The 24,063-nt window shown below is 41.5% G+C and overlaps 1 long non-coding RNA gene and 1 other non-coding gene across 8 annotated transcripts in view; both read left to right on the top strand.

Annotated features, from left to right (window-relative positions):
* LOC147366967 (uncharacterized) overlaps positions 1 to 24,063 on the top strand; it is a 216,109-nt gene that overhangs the window by 109,250 nt on the left and 82,796 nt on the right. The gene's annotated exons all lie outside the window — the stretch shown is intronic.
* TRNAE-UUC (transfer RNA glutamic acid (anticodon UUC)) lies at positions 23,207 to 23,278 on the top strand. Its single transcript has one exon. It is a non-coding gene; the product is annotated as a tRNA-Glu (tRNA).

Here is a 24,063-nt window from a genome sequence, read left to right as displayed (position 1 = left end):
TTGAGCTTTAAGCCAACTTTTTCACTCTCCTCTTTCACCTTCATCAAGAGACTTTTTAGTTCCTCTTCACTTTCTGCCATAAGGGTGGTGTCATCTGCATATCTGAGGTTATTGATATTTCTCCCGGCAATCTTGATTCCAGCTTGTGTTTCTTCCAGTCCAGTGTTTCTCATGATGTACTCTGCATATAAATTAAATAAACAGGGTGACAATATACAGCCTTGACGAACTCCTTTTCCTATTTGGAACCAGTCTATTGTTCCATGTCCAGTTCTAACTGTTGCTTCCTGACCTGCATACAGATTTCTCAAGAGGCAGGTCAGGTGGTCTGGTATTCCCATTCAGTAACCGTATGCATATACTTCAACCTGGGAGTTAGAGATTTGGGGAAGGGCATTAGCCTGCATGTAGATTTAGCTCCTTATAGACATCAATTTTGTCATCTTTTTAAAATACTTATCTATCTGTTTGGTTGCACCTGGTCTTAGTTGCAGCATGTGAGATCTTTTAGTTGTGGCATGTGAACTCATAGTTGGTGACATGTGGATCTAGTTCCCTAGATCAAACCTGGGATCAAACCTGGGCCCCTTGCCTTGGGAGTGTGGAGTCTTAGCTACTGGACAACCAGGGAAGTCCCAACATCCATTATGTGTTAATGGCTAGAGAAATCAATGCCTAAATCATAAAGAGTGTGAAAAAGCCTGTGTGATAGTTGACCAAATATCTGGAACATAGCTTATAAGCAGGAGTCCTAGTTATCCAGGAAAGTGCTGCTGCTGCTGCTGCTAAGTCGCTTCGGTTGTGTCCGACTCTGCAACCCCATAGACAGCAGCCCACCAGGCTTCACCATCCCTAGGATTCTCCAGGCAAGAACACTGGAGTGGGTTGCCATTTCCTTCTCTGATGCGTGAAAGTAAAATCGCTCAGTCGTGTCAGACTCTTCGCAACCCCATGGACCACAGCCTACCAGGCTCCTCCATCCATGGGATTCTCCAGGCAAGAGCACTGCAGTGGGTTGCCATTGCTTTCTCCCAGAAAAGTGCTAACAGTCATAAAACACAGGTCACCTCTTTAAATACCTCACCTCCACCTGCTTGTGTCTGTGTCTATATCACCTGCCTCCTATAAGGATGAGCCATGTACTTACTTACTGAGACCAGCCCCACCATTGTGCACAGTCCCACCAAATATACTCTCCAGAACTGCCCCCCTCTCCCCTGTATCTTTATTTCACCCTCTCTGTGAGATCATTGGCTTGACTATAAAACCTCCAAGAATTGCATCCTTCTGAAACTCTCCCTTGACTCCACGTTCCCCTCCAAGCTTCTGCCCATCTCTCTGCTCCCCTTTATAACAAAACTTCTCAGAGAGTTGCCTCTATCCAGTGTCTTTACTTCTTCATCTCCCATTTTCCCTTGGGCCCCCTCCCATCAAGTCTTGGTCTTCATCACTTTCAGACAGACAACTGTTGTCAAGACAAGCCCAGGCGTCTTTGCTGCCAAACCCAGCGGGATGTTCCTGAGTCTCCTGGCACTGCAGTTCCTCAGAACCACACACCTGGCCATGCCCTTCCACACGATGTCCTTTCTGTGGCTGAGTCATGGCATCGTTCTTTCTGGGTCCTCTCTTGTCTGATAAGCCTCTTCTCCTCATCTCCCCAACCTCCAACTTTGGAATACCCTGAAGATTACACCTGAGGCTTCTTCTGTATTTAGACTCACTCTTCTGTTGATTTAATTACATTGTCATGACTGCCAAATACTCCCAGATTAAACACTCTATCCCAGGGCCCTTCTCTGCCTCCTTAACATCTCCACTTAGATATCCACTTGTCATCTCAAACTCAACATGTCCAAAGCTAAACTCCTGACTTCTCTACTGAAAGCCTTCTTCTGCCTTCCCCATTTTAGGGAGCTCAACTCTGTCCTTCCAGTATCTTAGACCAAAAGTTTTGGAATCATCCTTGACTTCTTTCTTTCTCTCACACCCTCATCTCCATACCATCAAGTTCTGTCAACTCTACCTTCAAAATATGTCAGACACCAATCACTTCTCACCTGCTCACCACTGCTGTCCTGGTCCAGGTCTCCATCATTTCCTGGGCTTTTGCAGAAGCCTCTTAATGAGCCTCCCTGCTCCCCTGACCCCCGTTATTTCCTCTCCTCAGTTCTCCGCTTCGTAGCCAGCGTGATCCCTACAAGCAGTTTGTCAGTGAGTCAGGTTATGTGGTTCATCTGCATGGAACTCTTCAATGTCTACCACCTTAGAAGCAGACTTTAGAGGGAGGATTCTTGATCAAATGATCTATCAAAGAAGTGCTGTGAGAAAAGAAGGTCAGGGGAGAAGGGAAAACAAGACATGGAAGTGGAGGAGGATATGAGAGAGTGTGGATTCAGGCAGTGGCCCACCCTCAGCCTGACCTGACGAGGGAGAGCTCGAGTATACCCCTCATCTGAAAGTTATCTCTACAGTGCAGGGAAGCTGGACTTTCATACTCCTCTGTCACTCATTTATCTGCTTTAGGCCACTCTTCCTGTGGCTCCTCCAGCAATCCAAGCTCCTTCCCTGTCCATTTCCCTCTGGTCAGATGTTTGTACCCAGGTATCAGCACTCTGCTCCCTCATGGCACACTAGTCTGTGTTCTGATGAACCTTCTCACTGAGGCTTCCCCTGGCCGTGTGACTAAAAGAACAACTCCTTCCCCCTTTAACTTATTTTATCTTTTCCTTAGCACTTAGTATATCTTGATATAAAAATAGATCACGTTGGCCTCCCCAGCTGCAGTCAGGGGCTCTGTTTTATTCACTGTAAAGCTTCTGAGTCTAGCATAGTGCCTGGCATAAAGCTTTATTCACTGTAAAGCTTCTGAGCCTAGCATAGTGCCTGGCGTAAAGCAAACCCTCAGTGCGTAACAAGTGAGGAATAATGACGACATCACAGAACATCCTAGGGAAGATTAATCTCTGGGACACCGTGGGCCCTCTCTTTGGATAGGAAGGCAGATTTAGCTACTCTGCTTATATCAAATCCTCTACCTAAAATATTAGGAAACAGCTTCTTTCAGTTTAGTTCAGTTCAGTCGCTCAGTCATGTCCAACTCCTTGTGACCCCATGAATTGCAGCACACCAGGCCTCCCTGTCCATCACCAACTCCCGGAGTTCACTCAAACTCATGTCCATTGAGTCGGTGATGCCATCCAGCCATCTCATCCTCTGTCGTCCCCTTCTCCTCCTGCTCCCAATCCCTCCCAGCATCAGAGTCTTTTCCAATGAGTCAACTCTTCACATGAGGTGGCCAAAGTACTAGAGTTTCAGCTTTAGCATCATTCCTTCCAAAGAACACCCAAGGCTGATCTCCTTTAGAATGGACTGGTTGGATCTCCTTGCAGTCCAAGGGACTCTCAAGAGTCTTCTCCAACACTGCAATTCAAAAGCATTAATTCTTCAGCGCTCAGCTTTATTCACAGTCCAACTTTTTCATCCATACATGACCACTGGAAAAACCATAGCCTTGACTAGACAGACCTTTGTTGGCAAAGTAATGTCTCTGCTTTTGAATATGCTAGGTTGGTCATAACTTTTCTTCCAAGGAGTAAGCGTCTTTTAATTTCATGGCTGCAGTCACCATCTGCAGTGATTTTGGAGCCCAAAAAATTAAAGTCTGACACTGTTTCCACTGTTTCCCCATCTATTTCCCATGAAGTAATGGGACCAGATGCCATGATCTTCGTTTTCTGAATGTTGAGCTTTAAGCCAACTTTTTCACTCTCCTCTTTCACCTTCATCAAGAGGCTTTTGAGTTCCTCTTCACTTTCTACCATAAGAATGATGTCATCTGCACATCTGAGGTTATTGATATTTCTCCCGGCAATCTTGATTCCAGCTTGTGCTTCTTCCGGTCCAGCGTTTCTCATGATGCACTCTGCATAGAAGTGAAATACGCAGGGTGACAATATACAGCCTTGACGAACTCCTTTTCCTATTTGGAACCAGTCTGTTGTTCCATGTCCAGTTCTAACTGTTGCTTCCTCACCTGCATATAGGTTTCTCAAGAGACAGGTCAGGTGGTCTGGTATTCCCATCTCTTTCAGAATTTTCCACAGTTTATTGTGATCCACACAGTCTAAGGCTTTGGCATAGTCAATAAAGCAGAAATAGATGTTTTTCTGGAACTCTTTTGCTTTTTCGATGATCCAACAGATGTTGGCAATTTGATCTCTGGTTCCTCTGCCTTCTCTAAAGCCAGCTGGAACATCTGGAACTTCATGGCTCACGTATTGCTGAAGCCTGGCCTGGAGAATTTTGAGCATTACTTTACTAGCATGTGAGATGAGTGCAATTGTGTAGTAGTTTGAGCATTCTTTGGCATTGCCTTTCTTTGGAATTGGAATGAGAACTGACCTTTTCCAGTCCTGTGGCCACTGCTCTTTACACCTAAGTTATTAAAAAGACACACACAGTGCCTGTAGCACTATTAATTTCTAGCTTACACTGCAGGTTGGTGAATTGTCCCCCTTGACACTTTGCAGTTTGGACAGGAACTTCTTTCACATACACACAGTTCTTCTGGTGCCAAGAGGTCCTGCCACTGTATGAAACAAAGAAAGGACAAATGGACAAGGTTCCTGGACACCAGGAATGAACTGCTTCCAGTTTTGACATCTGTCCCACTCTCTTTCTTGAAACCTCCAAGATTCAGAAATCAATTATTAGGGACTGGGATGCGAAAACAGAGTGAGGCTTTTTCTCTGTAAACTGAAGAGTCCCCACCCCGACTATCCATGACTCTTCCCAGAATCTTTTCATGTAGACATGACCAAATGTTAAAGAAAAGCTAACAAGAGGGAGCAGAATTTTAGTTATCATCATTTATAGATAAGGAAAAAATTCAAAGCTTGAGGAATGCTAAAATAAACTGTAACAAAGCTTTCTTTCTGGATAACTAACATTAATAAGTTACCTTTGAAAGTCAAAAGGAGGACAAAGGGAGCACAGGCTACAAAGCAAGGATCACTCACTCAAAGGGATTCTGAGAGCTCCAGCTAGAAGCTCAGCCATGCACTCACATCCAGATAGATGTAGGAAGAAGCACATTCACACAGCCTTTGGGGGGATCTTCATCATGCTTTCATATTTTCCTGTTTTAAATATTGAATGAGTATTCCCACATACAGTGTTCCCTGTAAATTGGCTCCTCTCTTCCTAGAAGTATTCAATTCCCTAAAATGGCATGCTTAAATAAAAGAAGAAATGGCATGATGGAGAAAATTGGGACTATTGATGGCAATACCAGAGTAAAAGCATGACATTGCCTTTCTTCTGATATTTGGTTTATAGAACCTAAATACTTGTGTCTCATTAAAAGGGTGAGATGATGCTATCTTCTGTGCTCTCTGCGTGTGTTGTCCTTCCAGACAGAGGCCTTGGTACGTGTTCGGCCTTGAGTCTGTCCAGGCAGGATGACTGTGGCAAAACGTCTTGGTTAAAATAAACTAGAGGAGGCACTAAGAAAATTGATCTGTCTGTCTTTTGAGTAATAAAGGAACAAAGTACATGTTAGTTTGGGACAAAGTACCTGTTAGTTTGCTGGGGCTGCCATAATGAAGGACCACAGATGGTTTAAACCACAGAAATTTGTCATCTCACAGTTATGGAAGCTAGACAGTCAAAACTGAGGTGTAAGCAGGGTTGATGGCTCCTGAGGATGTGAGGGAAAATTGTTTCATGCTTCTCTCCTCACTTTTGGTGTTTTGCTGGAGTCTTTGCCATTCATTAGCTCGTGACAGCTTAACTCCAGTCTTCACTTGGTGCTCCCTCTGTGTCTTTGTCCCTGTGTTCATATTTCCCCTTTTAATAAGAAACCCATCATATTGATCTATGACCCAACCTTGAAACGTCATCGTACTTGACCATCTTAGAAGTAAGATCACATTCACAGATGCTGGCTAACTCCCACATGTTCTGGAGGGTCCTGATTCAAGCCCCCACAAAGGAGAGCAGCAGACTCTGGGAGAGAACTGGGATTGAACCTGAGAGACGTATTAATTCTGTTCCCCTCATCCTTAAATCTCTTTAGGACATCCTCGTCCATGCATCTATAAGACTATGGGAAGGAGTGGGGCCCACACCCAAAGCAAAAACTCCTTCAAACTCTGCATTCAAGCGCAAGTCCTAACTGGCTCTGAAAGCAATGTAAATGACTAAAAAATATCATGTTCTCAACCTCACAGACATCTAGGAAACGGAAGTGGAAGCAGTAAGATACACTGAAGGGAATATAAACAGGGGAATGATGTGGCCTGATTGCTTTCTTTTTTCCTTGGCTTTTATTTTTTTAATTGAAGTATAGTGTAAGTGCAATGTTATACTAGTTACAAGTGTGCACTATAGTGACTCATAATTCTTAAAGGTTGTACTCCATTGTAATTGGGCTTCCCTCATGGCTCAGTTGGTAAAGAATCCACCTGCAATTCAGGAGATATGGGTTCAATCCCTGGGTTGGAAAGATACCCTGGGGAAGGAAATGGCAACCCACTCCAGTATTCTTACCTTGGAAATCCCAAGGACAGAGAAACATGGGGTCACAAGAGTCGGACATGACTTAGTGACTAAACCACCACCACTGCCACTCCATTATAGTTATTATGAAATACTGGCTATATTCCCCGTGTGGTACAATATACCCTTGTAGCTTATTTTATACTTATTAGTTGTACCTCTTAATCCCCTATCACTCCCCCGGCTTCCCTCTCACCACTGGTAACTACTAGTTCGTTCTATCTGTAAGTCTGCTTCTTTTTTGTTGTATTTACTAGTTTGTGGTGTTTTTTTTTTTTTTTTTTTTGATTCAACATATAAGTGATATTATAAAGTATTATATCTTTCTCTATAATAGAGGACAGAGAATTAACTGACTTATTTCACTTAGCATAATACCCTCCAAGCCCATCCATGTTGTTGCAAATGGCAGAATTTCATTTTTTTAAATGACTGGGTAGTCTTCCATTGTATATATGTTCAGGTGGATCCATGATAAAGAATCTGCCTACCAGTGCAGGAGACACAGGAGACGTGTGTTCAAGCCCTGGGTTGGGAAGATCCCCTGAAGAAAGAACTGACAACCCACCCCAATATCCTTTCCCGGGAAATCACATGTACAGAAGAGCCTGGTAGGCTATAGGCCATAGGGTTGCAAAGAATCAGACACATCTGAGTGACTAAGCACGCGCGCACGCACACACACACACACACACGCACACACACACACACACATGCACACACACCCCACATCTTTTTTATCCATTTATCTAGCTGACGGATGCTGAGGTTGCTTCCATACCTTAAGAGTTATAAATAATGCTACTGTGAATACTGGACTGCATGTATCTTTTGAATTCATGTTTTTTTGTCAGATATATTCTCAGGAGTAGAATTTAATATATTTTGCTATGGACAGATACCAAAACTTAAATAGGTTAGATTTAAGATTTTTATAATACAAAAGAAGTAACCTACAGAATATCAATATGTAAAAATAATTTGGAATCCTATGAAAACTGAGTCTCTAGCAATCCTAATTGAGATTATCTGCCTAAGCTGGGAAGCCAAACAAAAACCCATCCCAGTGATTTCCAGGGTTACCTTAAATGGACTCAGGATAAGTGAATTTTTAGAATTAAGCCCTTTGAAAAGAGCTTAAGTTTAAAAGTTAAGACAGTTTAAATAATTTCTTCTGAAACTAATGATCCGACTCAGGAGTTTCTCTTACACCAACAAGAAGTACCCAGCCGGCGACCCACCCAAGTCTGGCCAGCAAAGGTGCTGTGCAGGCTCCTGGTTTCATACCTGGCCTTTGGGGATAAGCAAATCTCAGCCCCTGTTCCAGCCTCTACCAGCTCTGAGCCTTGGCCAGGTTGCCTCACCTCTCCAAGCCTCAGTTAGCTCATCTCTCAAACAGACTGGTGGGTGCACAGCTCCTAGCATCCTGGTGGGATGAAACTAGATGATGACTGCATCATCATAAAGTGCTAGGACCTTGCCCAGGGGATTGTGAGAGCTCAATAAACAGTGAGTATCAGTTTTAAAAAGCCTAAGAGTGTGGTTCTTCAGTTTCTTCAACTCCAACAGAGAAAAACTGTGTGATGTATTAACTTCTAAATCGGCACATGCTCGAACACTGCCTTTTGTGCCACTAATGAAAGGATGTGCCTTTTTCAAATGCCAAAAGTCCCACAAAGGAAATAACTGGAAATTATAGACATCTCCTCAGCGCCCCTCCCTTGCAAAAGGAGAACAGCTTTTCATTTATAACCACTGGACATCTTAATCCAAGAAGAATCCTCATCATATTATAGACTGATGTCATGGGAACAAAGCCTATTACGAATCGGTACCACAGTGCATCTTTCCTAGCTGTCCCAAATTTCAAAGGGCTAGATTACCCTGCTGTGTATTTCTTTTTCCAGTTCAAAGCTTGAGAGAAGCTCACAAGAGAAACTGGCCCATATAGTTCAACTAACTTTAGTGAGAGACAGCGTGTCCACTGGGTAAATACAAAAATGAGACCCAGACTTCCTAAGGCTCAGGATTTCCATGCTAATTGAACTGTCATAAAATATATACCAAAATAAAGAATGTTTTTATGTGTCATTCTTCATAACACCCATAGGGATGGATATTATCCAAAATTCAAGTGGTACAAGGACATTTTTTAAATAAACGGGATGAATTAGACATCAGTATTTCCTGTTATAAACATTTAAAGACAGTGCGCTGTCTCCTTTTTCTGTCTTACATCTCCTCTTATTCTTCAGTTTGGTTTCAAATATATAACTGCTTCCTGACTCCTACCAGTTCATTAATTATTAACAGAAGGCTATCAAGAACTCAAACCTCTGTATTAAGACAATATAGTTTACATTGGAATGCAAATACATTTCTTCACCTCAAAGAGGGCTTGTTTTATTGTCTCAGAATAAAAAGAATATGCTTTTTGTTTTTAGTTTTTAAATTTATTTTATTAAAGAACATTGTTTATAATTATTTCTGCTATATAGCAGTGATTCAATTATATATATATATATGTATATAATAATCATTTTCATGGTCTTTCCCACTATGCTTTATTGCAGAATATCGAATATAGTCCTCTGAGCTATATAGTAGGACCTTGTTGTTTATCCATTCTATATATAGTACTTTGCATCTGCTAATTCCAAATTCCCAATCCATCCTACCGCATCCCTCCCCCTTAGCAACTGCAAGTCTGTTCTCTATGTCTGTGAGTCTGTTTCCATTTCATAGGTAAGTTTGTGTCATATTTTAGGTTCCACATATAAGTGATATCACATGATATTTATCTTTCTCTGACTTACTTCACTTAGTATGATAATCTTTAGGTCCATCCATATTGTTGTAAATAACGTTATTTCATTCTTTTTTATGGCCGAATAGTATTCCATTGTGTGTGTGTGTGTGTGTGTGTGTGTGTACAATGTGTCGATGGATACTTAGGTTATTTCCATGTTTCCATGTCTTGACTATTGCAAATAGTGCTGCTGTGAACATAAAGATTTTTGTTTCTTTTTGTATTGTACTTTGATCTCGATATATGCTCAGGAATAGGATTGCTAAATCACATGGAAGCTCTGTTTTTAGCTTTTTGAGGAACCTCCATACCATTTTTCGTAATGACTGCACCAATCTACAAAGAATATACTTTTTTGAGGTAGCATTGAGTTGGTTGAATTACTAGAAGGGCTTGGTTTCCAAAAGGCTTACAGAACAGTTTCCTTTGCCTGAACAACAATTGGTATTACTGTTTTCTGGTCACCTTGGGTAATGCAAAGACATTAAGACACAATGCTTGCTTTAGGAACCAATAAGTAATATGGAGTGTTTAGAGACCACAAAGACAACAGGTAGTGTATGGCAAAGATTATTCCTATGCTGTAGTGGACAGTGGGTAGTATTCTGAGCCATGATGAAGCTTCAGACTTGGGAGTGGAAAGGGTTAAACATTTAGGTTTGCAGAAGAGTGAATGCCCGAGCCATGCTGTGGATATGGATATGACCTAGATACAGATGGAAGGAGGTGACAAGTAGCCTGCCGTGGAGTGTTTGGCGGACGCCATTGATGTTCTGCCTTGTATGCTCTTGACCTTCCTGAGTTCACCCACACCTGTGGGAGACAACTCCTTACACCCCAACCCCCACTTCAGCTTCTTGTTCTCTCTGCTTCTCTGCCTAAGAGGAGAGTTGGCAAGCAGGCAGCAGGTTCAACCTAAAAATGTAAACGTGTGTGTGTTGAGGAGGGTGGGTCTTAACGCCCTCAGAGTAAACCTCAACCCAGGGAAGATGGAGCCCATGAGTAAATGTCCTCTGATGTGGTGGTTCTAAAGTATGTTCCTCTTCACTTTCTCAGGAGATTTCAGTGGGATTGAGCCCCAGGTGCCCACAACCATAAGCCCATTGGTAACTCAGTGTTGACCTTCCTCCCTTCTTTCTTTGTGCTTCATAAACTAGATTCTCCCAAGTCTTTGTCTCAGCGTCTGTTTGGGGGGATATTGAGAAAGAATCCGATGGGATGAAGGATGATGTTCCATGATGTGGTCCCTGCAAAGGAATGGGAAACTTTCCCTACCGGGAAAGTTTCTGCTGCCTCTCAGTATCATCAGCGCTTCAGCCATGAACCACCGGCTTGCAGTTCCCCAAATGAGCACACTTGCTCACACCATAGGTCCTTCGCTGGTACTCTGCCCATCAGGAGAAATAGTACCCATGCCTGTCCACCTCCAGTTGGCCTATGCAAGTTGCTGTTTCTCTCTCCAGATTTAGACCATACATGGACTTTTCTGTGCAAACTCTCCTCTACTCCACTTTGCCAGTCTCTTACAGAACTGGGCATACCTTTCTCTTCATACCCATGATCTGTCACAGCATTTACTACATGATTTGTAGACAGCTGGTCTACCTAGCTGTCTGTGACTTAACTGAGAACTCCTTAAGGGCAGGTTGGGATTTCTTCCTTGTTTTCTCCGGATTCTTAGAACCTAACCTATCCAATACCATACCATGGGTATGGTAAATAAACAAATGCTCAATACATTTTTTTTTTTTAAATAACAGTGTCCTAGATGACATGCAGTGACTCCTGGCTTTTTTATTTCCTAGTGAGAATTTCTGTAACTGGATTTTATTTTCAGAGAGCTTTGCCCTTATTCTCAGCCTAAACTTCTCAGGCCTGGGAACAGAATTTGGTTAACCTCCTAAACATGAGAGAAATGTATTAATCTGCTAAGGCCAGATTAATACTTCTACCCTCACTCCATTCTGGCAGAAATACAGAAAAAGCCTACTTGTGTATCTTCACTCTCACTGTGATAGTAGATCTTTTGGAAAGCTACATTTTCCCTTTTACAACATATTTTTCCATGAAAACCTCTTTTTCAAATTTTCCAGCTGCTTTTGTTCACATTTTAATGCCATTCACTTCTTTTTTCTCATCTCATCAATTTGATTCTTATAGATTTTTCCTCATCTTGCCTCTCTCCAGAGTCAGAGCTTTTTTTTATTCAAGTCCCTGAATTCATTTCTTATTTGGTGCCTAAGTAGACTAAAAGCTCCAGCAAAGGCGAGGCCTCAAATGTTCAATTCCAAAATCCATCCACCAGTCTTTGGCTGGCCTATGTTGGACCCACTCTCCTGTTTTGGCCTACCTGTCCTGGGTCCCACCTTTGTTTTGGAATCTTTCTTTTGCTTTGTTCCCCCTTTCCTTTTCTCTCTGCCCTTACATGTAGGATCCCCAGTGTCACTTTCTCAGTCTCTGCTTCTCACTCTCCAACAGCTCCTGCACGCTTTCAGTGCTTTCACTGCCCCTGCCACCAGTCAGCTCCCTTTATTGTCTCTAGCTCTAAGCTTTTCAACAAAATCCAAGTTCTGCCACCCACTTTGCTCTTGAGTGTCTGCGCTCTGTTCTGTGAGTGACTCCAACTCATATTAAGAATGAAATCCATCTTCCTTCTTTTCTAGCTTCTACTTTCTTGATCACAACCATTGTAGTCACTGCTGATTCTTTCCCTCTGTTTCCACTCAGAGTCAATCAGATACAAAGTCATAAAGAACTTACCTCCAAAAGATCTACTACATTCAGATAAACTGCTCCGTTCTTACCACTGCTGCCATCTTTACAGGCTTCCCTGAACCTGGTTTGGAATCACTGCAGTAGCTTCATAATTCATCTTTCCACTTGAATCTCTCCTTCATCAGTCTCCTCACTGTTTGCCACTAGGTGAATTTGTTACTGTCGTCATTCACAATTACATGGCAGTGAGAGCCCTTGAGTGGAAGTCTAGAAACCTCAACACTGAACAACTAACTAATATCTTTACCCTCCAGAACTTCACTGCACCATATTTAAGATGTGAAAAATGGGCTGAATGATTTCTACATCTCTGTCTTGCTCTACAATTTTTTTCAGTGCATTTATTAGGATATAATTTACATACTTCATAAAGTTTACTGCTTAAAGTATATAATATTTCTGAACATATTCACAAGTTCTATCATCTAATTTTAGAATATCTTTATCAACCTTAAAGCAAACCATTAACAGTCACTCCTCATTTCCCCAGCCCCAGCCTCCAGCATGAGGCAACTGCTAATATATTTTGTCTCTATAGTTTTGGCTGCTGTGTGCATTTTATACAAACATGATCAAACCACATGTAGCCTTTTGTGTCAGGCTCCTTTCACTTAATGTTTGCAAGGTTTATCCCTGCTGTAGCAGGCATCAGTTCAGTTCGGGCACTCAGTTGTGTCTCTTTGCGACCCCAAGGACTGCAGCACACCAGGCTTCCCTGTCCATCACCAACTCCTGGAGCTTACTCACACTCATGTCCATAGAGTTGGTGATGCCATTCAACCATCTCATCCTCTGCCATCTCCTTCTCCTCCTGCCTTCAGACTTTCCCAGCATCAGGGTCTTTTCCAATGAGTCATTTCTTCGCATCAGGTGGCCAAAGTATTGGAGTTTCAGCTTCAGCATCAGTCCTTCCAATGAATATTCAGAAGTGATTTCCTTTAGGATGGACTTGTTGGATCTCCTTGCTGCCCAAGGGACTTGCAAGAGTCTTCTCCAACACCACAATTCAAAAGCATCATTTCTTCAGTGCACAGCTTTCTTTATACCCCAACTCTCACATCCATACATGACTACTGGAAAAACCATAGCTTTGACTAGACAGACCTTTGTTGGCAAAGTAATGTCTCTGCTTTTCAATATGCTATCTAGGTTGGTCATAGCTTTTCTTCCAAAGAACAAGTGTCTTTTTATTTCATGGCTGCAGTCACCATCTGCATTGATTTTGGAGCTTCTAAAAATAAAGTCTATTACTGTTTCCATTGTTTCCCCATCTATTTGCTATAAAGTGATGGGACCAGATGCCATGATCTTAGTTTTCTGAATGTTGAGCTTTAAGCCAACTTTTTCACTCTCCTCTTTCACTTTCACCAAGAGGCTCTTTAGTTCTTCACTTTCTGCCATAAGGGTGGTGTCATCTGTATATCTGAGGTTGTTGATATTTCTCCCGGCAATCTTGATTCCAGCTTGTGCTTCTTCCAGCCCAGCGTTTCTCATGATGTACTCTGCACATAAGTTAAATAAGCAGGGTGATAATATACAGCCTTGACATACTGCTTTTCCTATTTGGAACCAGTCTGTTGTTCCATGTCCAATTCTAACTGTTGCTTCTTGACCTGCATAGAGATTTCTCAGGAGGCAGGTCAGGTGGTCTGGTATTCCCATCTCTTTCAGAATTTTCCACAATTTGTAGTGATCCACACAGTCAAAGGCTTTGGCATAGTCAATAAAACATAAGTAGATGTTTTTCTGGAATTCTCTTGCTTTTTCAATGATCCGTCGGATGTTGGCAATTTGATCTCAGGTTCCTCTGGCTTTTCTAAATCCATCTTGAACATCTGGAAGTCCATGGTTCACATAGTGTTGAAGCCTGGCTTGGAGAATTTTGAGCATTATTTTGCTAGCGTGTGAGATGAGTGCAATTGTGTGGTCATTTAAACATTCTTTGGCATTGCCTTTCTTTGGGATTGGAATGAAAATGGACCTTTTCCAGTCCTGTGGCCACTGCTGAGTTTTCCAAATTTGCTAGCATATTGAGTGCAGCACTTTCACAGCATCATCTTTTAGGATCACATTTTTATGGCTGAATAATATTAAATTTATAGATATCCACACTTTATTTATCCATTAATCAGCTGATGGACATTTTTATTTTTGCTTTTTGGCAATTAAGAATAATATTGCTGTGACAGCTGTAAAATTTTAGACATTATTCTTATCATAGCAAGAGAGAAACGGAGTAATATTCCATTTTTCATTATTCTCTACACATAAGCTGTAAAATACTATTTTCACACTGGGATGGGGAACTCACAAAGGAAAAATCTACTGACAAAAGTCTGAGAAGGTGTCTCACCCCCCACACATGAAAAAAAACACTTGAAGAAGTTTGTTACTGCTTTCAACTGTGTAGCCATGTCTATTAAAAGCCACTTGTAAATAGCTAACTTCAGCTCTGGCATGCCATAGATTAGCCATATTTGTTTTCCAGGGAAGATTATAAATAGAGGGGGAAGGGGGGAGTGAAACAGAATGTATTTTGCAAATGAGCCCAGATGGAAAACTAACAGATGGCCATGCACTGTATTTTGTGTGTTCAGACCTACATTTAAATTAAAAATTTTCATAATTATGATTAACGTCTGTAGCAACACTAGTTTTCCTGTGGTGGCATCATGTATCATGTATTGGAGGTATTGAATAGAACATTTGCATGAAAAGGTTGCAGACTTTATACAAATTTTGGTACTTGCCTGCCCTACACTTAAGAAGGAAACAAAACAAAACCTCACTCAGCAACGACAGAAAGTGCTGAGAAAACTTCAGTGCAAGTGGACTTTCTATAATAAGCCCGTCTGCCGCCATCTGGCTTTTCCTCCCATGTTAAAACTCAAAGCCAGTCATTCTGTGCAGAGGGGAAAATAATGGGCCCTTATTTGCATGGCTATATTTTTTTTTAGATTCTGATGTGAAGATTTTTCTTCGGGATCACATGCAGTTTTTGATTTTCATCAACATAAGCATTATTTATTTTCTAATGGTATCTCTCTCATCTTATATGTTACGCAGCTTCATTTCATTTGCTTCTATCCTTTTCCCCTTGCCCTTGGTGACTCCGTGTCTTCTTACTTTTCCAGTCTTCTTAGAAGTGGGCAGTGTTGAGGAAGGTCTATGAAATTTCGGTCCTCACAGAATCAGGACTCGGGAGTCTGCACAGTAAAGCCTGACTCACTCTTTCTAGAGCTTTTGGTCAACTGGGTGGACATTGTGCAGACTCAGATTCTAGATGTATAAAATGGGGGACTCTCACTTCTCTTCATGAAGTGTCTAATCTACTCTCTGTTTTTGGTCTGCCATGGTGCTCTGCTCTGGGATGTATCCAGGCTGCCTCCCATTTGGGTGGTTCCTTATTCTTGCCTTCTGCTCCTCTGACATACTTTTCACCTCATGTTGGATTTTTACCTCTATCACAATGTCACAACTTGGCCCATTTTTGACTTACAACTCTGTCTGAATGTTGACATTTTGCCTTGAGCCAATTATTCCTCCCCCGGCATAATATTTGTTTCCGTGTATGAGAAATATCATACCTGTTGTGCTTGTTACTTGACTCCAACACAACACAGTCCTCAAGGTGACTCCTCCTAGGTCCTCTAACGGCCAGGCTCCCCTCTAGTGGAGCTCCAGCTGGACAGACCAATTGATGTATTTCTCTAGGATGCCACTGACAACAGCAAGTCTACACATAGGAGGGTATTTTTCTTTACTGATTCCCTACAGCTGCTTCATTTTGACCAAAACAGCAAATAATATTGACAAACATTCTGAATTCTTGTGGTGGTAAGACCCAAGGTTTACATTTGGGACACTAGTTCATTTATATTAACAACATCCACGGAGTCTGAAAAGTGGAGTTGAAGAAACTTATTTTAGATAATTTTCAGCTTTTCAAGAAGTCATGTGAAAGGGTGGAGGTAGTGATGGGGAATAAAACCATGTAGTGGTGGTCCAGCCCTTTGATTTATGCTTTCTGATTTTGCATTAGAAATTTTATTCTCTAAACACACTAGTGAGAAGAGAGTGTAGGTAGAGATGGGCGTGTGGACAGCAAGACTGCTTTAGGATATTTAACATGCGATTTGGAAAAGTTAAGCCAAAGTTTTGAAAACAACATCATCTTCTCCCTTTTCCAGATTCTCAGGACAAGTCTGAGGACCTGAAAAGTATAAATGAGAGGGCCTCAACAGCAGCTGCCCATTTATAAGTCAAATCAGCACCTTTGTTCTATGAATATTTTAAAATATCATATGTGCCTATACATTGGAGAAGGAGCATATTATTATGCCAAAAAAAAAAAAAAAAGAAGTCTCAAAAGAGCTGCTGAGCACTTAACAACATCACTAATTACTTGTATAATGTTTGGCAAACAGTCAAAACCAGAATTTTTTTCTAGTAAACATATTTTTACACATTTGTCCTCCCTACAAAAATGACCAGTTGAGATGCATATATTTTCACTTGCACATGTTTGCATTGCTGAGGCGTAAACCAATCCTCCCTTAAAAGGTTCATTTCAAAGTTATTAGCTAATTCATAAGCCCAGCAAACCTGGGGGCCTGTGAGCATATGCTTTGCATTGAAACACCAACTTGATAATCAAACAAGGAGCAATCTAATATGAGCTTTCAAGGCAGGTGAATTTGACTGTAAATCATGGTCCTGCACATAGGCTTGTATTTTCTATTCTTAATTACATCTGTGCAGATCTCCATTTGTTTATGGTTGCCTAATACATCGAGTGGGCTATTTGCATTCCCAGAGGCACGTTACCGTGGTGTGCACTTCTCTGAAAGAAAAAAAAAAAATTTGCTCAACCATTAATTCTAATATTAAGTACAAAAAAAGATATAGAAGTAAATGCTCTTTAATTCAGCAAATGCTTGTGGAACACCTATGCACAGAGCTGATAGGAAACCATAGGAAATCCATTTCACCTAAACTCATTGAAGCTCAATCTCCTCATCTATAAAATGGGAGTAATAGCAGGGAAAAAAAGAAGTATTCATTTAAGTGCTATATGAATATGAGTAAGAGGTAGTAAATTGCAATCCATTACTTTATCAGCATCACTTAATTGCAGGTATTTTTCTGTGAAAGACTTTGTGAATGTGATGGGAGCAAACACAGAAGGCAGTTGCTTTTACATTCAAATTACCTACTTTGTTTTACTTTTATCCATCTTATATTATCTGAGAAAGGATTTATGGTGACCAGTACCAGTTGGTCGTGTGTGTGCGGTATCAGCAATACGACTTGGGAACATGTCTTTATCTGGGAGATGCTATCAGTTTGTGAAAACAGAAGGAAAGCCGGGGGCTGACTAGCTCTACATAAGCTTGTTGTTAGTTTTGTCTAGTCACTAAGTCATATATGACTCTTTGTGACTCCACAAACTGTAGCCCACCAGGCTCCTCTGTCCATGGGGTTTCCCAGGCAAGAATATTGAAGTGGGTTGCCATTTCCTTCTCCAGGGGATCTTCCCAACCCAGGGACCAAACTCATGTCTCTTGTTGGCAGGCGGATTCTTTACCACTGAGCCACCTGGGAAGCCCATGTAAGTTTAAGGAAAGGTTTATAAAAAGAAAAGACAGCTTTCATGTTGCTTCTAGGTGACTCTATGGGTTTCCTCAGATAAGAAAGCAAAGAACACCAACAGATGACTCCCACGGGATTGAAAATGGCATGTCTAAATGTAGCCTCTCTCGGATTGTATCTGCCTGAAAAATGGAAATCTACATGTCCTACCTACCACACAGCATCCTTGTGAAGATCCAAAACCCATACCATTTGTCAAAGCTCTTCATAAATACCGACCAACCAGGTCTTTGTTATCTTTCTGTAAATCTGAGTTTAGGAGATGAGAAACCGCGTATTAAGGAGCATCAGTAAATATCCTTCCTCAGAGGAATGGGAATGAATGAATAACCCGAGAGACATCTTAAGCTCCACCTAACTTTGACATTTACATCCTAATTATTGTCGATGTTGTCTCCTCATGGCCATCTGAGTAGTGAGGGTGATGTAAAATGGCAAGATTGAAGCCGGATCATGCCTGTCAGAAACAGAACAAGAAAGGAAAAGGAAGTTGTCTGAGTCAGTTCAGACCTCCAGCCCTTCCTCTGTAATATGATGCTGAGTGGGATGTTCTCTGAGCACTCTTCTGACTCCAGTAGTCCCTAAATCAGAGAATAAGTGAGTGATGGTTTAAGTGTGTGGAGATGAGTGATGGCATACTAACATCACGGGGACCGTCTCTTCATTATCATGAGGGGTGAGCATTAGAAGATTCTCTAACACAAGGCAGTTGGAAGCTGTGCTCTATGGCCTGAGGGTCACCTTCTCAGATGGCCACTGAGGGTCAGAGAAGCTTGTTCTGAAAAGCCAGGTCTTCTGTAGCCCCTGCTCATAGGCTCAGAACCCGCCGTTCATTAGTCCTTTATCAGTGTCTCTGGTTTCCTTCATATGCACTGCAAAAGTGTGATTTCCCCAGGTAACCCCAGTCACTGCAGTGACAGAGAATCATATTTGCAATAGCCTTTTAAGAGTGTTTCAGATTAGAAGTGACCACAATTTATGGTCTCAGAAGCCACAGGCAGTTGACTGTCTCTTATTAAGAATCTCGCTTGAGAAAAGCCAGTAAATACTTCCATATCCTTTTTCTTTTTCCTGTGTTTCTCTCATCTGTCCATATTCTTTCCTTTATTCACTCACTCATTAACTTATTAAATAATTCCTTTATTAATTTTCTTTCTAAAGACCCATTTGCTGTTGAAACCTCAGTCAGGTTAGTAATTGCTGATGGACTGGAGCCCTGGGCCATTTTAGGAAAATGGTCCCCAAAGTGGCTTGCTCTTGCCAGAATGTAAAGTCCTAATTAGAAGTGTAATTCTGAATTGAGCTGAAGACAAAGATGTGGGTAAGAACACTATTCCTTTTGAGAACCAAGAGGTTAAATAACTTGCCCAGAGTCCCTGTAAGTGGCTGGGTTGGAATTCAAACCCCAGCCTTCCTGACACCAGATCCCATATTTTTCCAGGAACCCTCACCATCAACAGGGATGGAAATTGTTCAGAAAAGCAGCCACTCACTCAGCGTTTCCCTCCTGCCTGAAGAGTTTCCAAAAGGCTCTGCATCCTTGTGCTTTTTAATCCTGGGGATACTCTTCATGACTGAATCAATGCAGCAGGAACTGAATCTTAGGTCCCAACCTGCTGGCCTCAGCATCTTTATAAGCACCCCCATTCTATAGTCATTCCATTACATGGTCAAGATTGAACATTTCTCTACCTTTTATATTCAGGATAAGTTGATTTCCTGGGAGATCATGATAAAGAGGTGTCATACAATATAACGAGTTTGATGCACTTAGTACTTGGAGGGTTTGTAGAGCTGGATATGCATGTCCCTAGAGTTTCCCTCTCTGAAGGCCTCATTTCTTGGGTGATCTTGGCAGTGGCAGCAGAAACCCTCACAGCAAAACGCAGGAAATCCTTCCATTAATATCAAGTAGCAGAACCAAAGATGCTTGCTAGTAGCCCTGTGTGTTGGAGAAGGCAATGGCACCCCACTCCAGTACTCTTGCCTGGAAAATCCCATGGACGGAGGAGCCTGGTAGGCTGCAGTCCATGGGGTCACTAAGAGTCGGATATAACTGAGCGACTTCACTTTGACTTTTCACTTTCATGCATTGGAGAAGGAAATGGCAACCCACTCCAGTGTTCTTGCCTGGAGAATCCCAGGGACGGGGGAGCCTGGTGGGCTGCCGTCTATGGGGTCACACAGAGTCGGACACGACTGAAGCGACTTAGCAGCAGCAGCAGCAGCAGTAGCCCTGTGTGCAATCAGGGCTGTGGGTTGTACAGAGAAACTTCTATTTCTTGAGAATTAAATGGCCAGGTATCCAGTTGTAGTCTGACATTCACTAAAATAGGTTCTGTGTGACAGGGCTTTTTAAATGCTCTTGGGTGTTTTTTTGGGTTGCCCTTTCCCATTTTATTTTGCCAGAGATTGCTTTATAGAGAGAGTATAAATCTCAGATAACTGACACATGTGTCTGAGAATTCTCTCATCTCTTTCTATTCTAGAAACTAACAGAAAAGTTTCAGCTCTCATATGCTGAGCTTGTGAGAAATAACTTCAGTTAGCATCATGTCAGGTTTTGGAAGCTCATGTGTTGCCAAAGCTTTGCAGAAAAGAAGTAGGATGGCATTATGTCTTGGTTGGCCCTGGTTATGGTTGAAACATTCAAGCCAGGTCCATGTGGCCCATTCAGGATGACAGCTCTCTATAGCTTCCTGTTCATATCTAAGTATCTTGGGTAAATATCTCCTCCATTTCATTCACCTCTGAACTTTGCTTACCAGAGACTTGCTGTCTGCATTCTACTGCTGCCAGGAAGCAGGACTGTGATGGTTACTTTTATGTGTCAATTTCACTGGAATAGGGGCTCCCCAGACATCTGATCAAACATTTTTCTGGGTATGCAAGTGAGAGTGTTTTTGGATGAGATTAACATTTGAATCAGTAGGCCAAGTAAAGCAGATTCTCCTTCCTCATTTGGATGGGCCTCATCCAGTCAGTTGAAGGCCTGAATAAAACAAAAAGGCTAACTCTCCTGGAAGTAAGGGGAACTCCTCCTGCCTGACTGCCTTTCAAGTTAGGAAACAGCATTTGATTTTATTTGATTTTAATTTTCTTTTAAAAAAATTGAATTATAGTTGACTTATAATATTATGTTAGTTTCAGGTGTATGACATAATTCAATACTTTTAGTTAACTTTACAAAGTTATTATAAAAATATTGACTATATTCCCCATGCTGTACATTACATCCTTGTAACTTATTTCTTTTAGACGTAGGAGTTGTGCCCCTCCCCACCTCATTTCTCCTCTGGTAACCACTAGTTTTTCCTCTATGTCTGTGAATCTCTCTCTCTCTCTGTTTTAATTGTTCATTTGTTTTATTTTTCAGATTCCACATATAAGTGAAAGATTATAGTATTTGTCTTTCTTTCTGGCTTTCCACTAAGTATAATACCCTCTGGGTTCATCCATATTGTCACAAATGGTAAAAATTTTATCCTTTTTTTATGGCTGAAAAATATTCCATTGTCTGTATACATCACATCCTCTTTATTCATTCATCTGTTGAGGGACACTTAGGTTGCCTACATATCTTGGCTAATGTAAATAATTCTGCAGTGAACATTGGGGTGCATTCTTTTTCAACTCGTGTTTTTCTCTTCTTCAGATGTATACCCAGGAGTGGGATTGCTGGATCATGTGACAGTTCTATTTTTAATTTTTTGAGGATCCTCCATATTGCTTTCCACAGTGGCTATACCAATTTACATCCCCACTAACAGCACATGAGGATTGCCCCCCATTTTCTCCACAACCTTGTCATATAATACATGGGGACTTAGATTTTTATTTTAATGCTATTAGACTCAAACTGAAACATCAGCTCTTCTGGGTCTTCAGCTTACAGATCTCGAGACTTGTAAGCTTCCATAACTGTATAAGCCAAATCCCTTATAATAAATCAGTATCTCTCCATCTTTCCTATTGGTTCTCTCTGAAAATCCTGTCTGAAAGACATACCTCTTCTCAGCTATTCTCCTCTTAGAGAATAACAGTCACAGATCTCCCTCCTCACTCCCCTCTTCTCTAGTGTCCTAGGGCTACGGTAACAAAGTAACAAACTGAGTGTGGTAGAACAACAGAAATTTACTTCCTCACAGTTATAGAAGCTAGGGGTCTGAAATCAGATGTCACCAGGGCCAGGTTCTCCCTGAAGGATCTAAGGAAGGGTGCTTTATTGACTCTTGCAGATTCTGATAGAAGCTGGCAACGCTTGGTGTTCCTTGGCTTGCAGTTGCATTAGGAATTTCTGCCTTTGTCTTTGCATAACTGTCTTCCCCCTCTGTGTGTCTAATTTCTCTTTTTTAAGGATATCAGTTTTTGGATTAGGAACTTGAATTCAATATGACCTCATCTTAACTAAATACAACTGCAAAGAATCTTGTAGACTATTTCTATTCCCTATGAGAATTCTCTCTTATACAAGTATGCACAACACGCACCCCACCCTTGAGATAATATTCACAGAACCAGCTGTGATACATGCTTGTACATATAATAGGAAGAATATAAAACAAAGAGAAATGATAGATGATAATTTCTCAAGATATTTTACTGATTCAGTGGTAAGTGTCTACTATTAGAAAACATTGTACAGTATAACACTTATTTGGACATACTCAGAAATGACTCCTGCCACAAAAGAGGCAGGATGCAAAGGAGTCATATGATAACGTCCTTCAGTGCTGGGAACATAAATCAAGGTTCCGAGGCAATGAGAGAGTAGCATGGAAAGCTGCCACATCCACTGCATGGTCTGCCTTCCTGTCACCGTATCTGATTGCTTTCAGTGGCTCCTGCGGTTGCCTCTTCAGTCTGTGGCCATTGTAGCAGAGATGGTTTAACTAACCAGGAATACTCATTGAAAAGATCAACATTCCTCAAGAGATGCCAAATCAGTTCAGTTCAGTCGCTCAGTCATGTTCGACTTTTTGCGACCCCATGAATCACAGCACGCCAGGCCTCCCTGTCCATCACCAACTCCCGGAGTTCACTCAGACTCACGTCCATCGAGTCAGTGATGCCATCCAGCCATCTCATCCTCTGTCATCCCCTTCTCCTCCTGCACCCAATCCCTCCCAGCATCAGAGTCTTCCAATGAGTCAACTCTTCGCATGAGGTGGCCAAAGTACTGGAGTTTCAGCTTTAGCATCAGTCCTTCCAAAGAGATGCCAAATACTCTCTGCAAATTTATGCTTTTGGAGAGACTCTGCTCAGACTGTCCAGTTCTCTTCTGTTTTCTATTCACAACTCGCGGTTTGTGTTCTCCTGTCAAAACTAAAGTTCAGTATGATTTTTGGAGTTATCTGGATGTTTTACAGGGGTTGAGGGTCGTACTCTCAAGATACACTCACCTCTGGGAGTTCCCCAGTGGTCTAGTGGTTAGGACTCGGCACTTTCACTCCTGTGGCCCAGGTTCAATCCCTGGTTGGGGAACTAAAATCCCATAAGCCACACCACTGGGTCCCGCCAAAAAAAATTCATGAAAGATACACTCACCTCTCTGGTGCAGGTCCATCACTGAAGATGACTGAGAACCACTTCCATCTCCAAACTTGCCTTTTCCCAGCATCCTATTGGGGTTGAGCCCTTACAAAAGGCAAATATAGATGTTAGTCCCAAATTCCTTAGATATCCCTCCCACTACTGCTATATTTAAAAGATATAACCAAACAGGACCTACTCTATAGCACAGGGAACTCTACTTAATATTATATAACCAAATGGGAAAAAAAGAGTTTGAAAAAGAATAGATATGTGTACATGTATAACTGAATCACTTTGCTGTACACCTGAAGCTAACCTAACATTGCTAATCACCTGTACTTCAATATAAAATAAAAAGTTGCAAAAAGACAAATAGAAGTATAAATAGAATAATTTAGTCCTCTAAAGCCAGAAAACAAATAATGTCACACTGATGGTTACACTTCAAGTTCTAATGTTATTCTTATCCACTTGCTCATATCGGATCACTCTTCAAAGCCACCCTGTCCCTCAGGTGTTTCTGGGAATCCACAAAACAGAGTATCAGACACTGCAGCAAGCACTTCTTCTACCCACCTCATATCCTCTGGACATTTCACTCCAGTTGTTAATGTAAGAACCACCTTTACAAGTAAGACCTGAGAGCATGTAGCCTCAGCTACACTAGAAATCTCATTTTCTGTCAGGGGCTTCTCTGATTCTAAGTATTTCTTTTATTATTATTATTTTAATTT

The sequence above is a fragment of the Bos grunniens genome, chromosome 8, assembly GCF_055505025.1.
Source record: "Bos grunniens cultivar Pamir isolate PY7600 chromosome 8, Bosgru_T2T1.0, whole genome shotgun sequence".
Classification (NCBI taxonomy): Eukaryota; Metazoa; Chordata; class Mammalia; order Artiodactyla; family Bovidae; genus Bos; species Bos grunniens.
The sequence above is the reverse complement of the archived record's forward strand: the minus strand, read 5'-3'. Positions and strand labels throughout refer to the sequence as shown.